Source organism: Trachymyrmex septentrionalis, unplaced genomic scaffold (assembly GCF_001594115.1).
Source record: "Trachymyrmex septentrionalis isolate Tsep2-gDNA-1 unplaced genomic scaffold, Tsep1.0 scaffold83, whole genome shotgun sequence".
NCBI lineage: Eukaryota > Metazoa > Arthropoda > Insecta > Hymenoptera > Formicidae > Trachymyrmex > Trachymyrmex septentrionalis.
The window spans coordinates 465,617-466,641 of record NW_017306018.1 but is presented as its reverse complement, the minus strand read 5'-3'; positions in this window follow the sequence as shown (position 1 = coordinate 466,641).

Sequence of the window (1,025 nt, the reverse complement as noted above, 5' to 3'; positions counted from 1 at the left end):
CAATGATTGATTATTTACATACATATTGACAATTTAAACTATATTAAACAAAAAACACAATATTTTATTATTATTTTAAACTGTAATTTTAAATAAAGAATAAAACCTTTTTTGTGCCATTCATAGTTATTTGCCTCCATGCTGGGAAATGCCAAATCGGATTTTGTCTTTGTTTAAAATGGTACTTTATATTGATAATATATATGGTAAATGTTAATTATTGTAGCTTAAACCTTATGAAAAAATATTATTAGATAAGAAAAAACTGGAACAAATAGTGTGCAATATCTGATTTAAATAGTTTTTTAATTCTACAATTACAATGAAGATATTTTTTTCTTAGTGTTTTTTAAAACTATTAAGTGCTATTCACAATAAAAAATTTAATAAGTTCATATCATGTTTACATTATGTGTTTATTATTACTTACATTATTGACACAAAAAATAATATTTCTTTTTACCGTATAGTTATCGGATCTTATAAGATTTGGTTGATGTAGAATTCGTGATCGCGGAAACAAATAATGTAACATTGTATAATTGAAAATTCCGATATTTTCTTAATTTTTGAGAATGAATGCAATAATAAGTGAAGCGTATTCGTTCATCGCAAAGTTTCGATCTCTTCGTGATCCGCTGTGTAATCATTTTCTTCTCGCTTTAGCTTTCAGTAACAAAGCGATTCTTTCGATACTAGTTATATTTACCAACTTCCGTTGCAAGCAGCATTAGAAGCGGGCGGAAAACGGGAACTCTTCCGCCGCATTGCTTTTCCTTTACGTGCATCGGCCAACATTATAGTCCGCTGCACAAGCCCGCCATTTCGCGGTGCACAGTCGATGGCCTTTCGATAACCGCAATAGCGAGAGTAAGATTAAGCTATAGCAAAAATAGAAAAAGAAAGAACAAAAGAAAGGACAAAAAGATAGAAAATTAATTAAAATCAAAAAGAATTTGGCATTTTTTAATAATAATTTTATTATAAAATAAATTACACGTTACTTTTATTATTATTATAATATA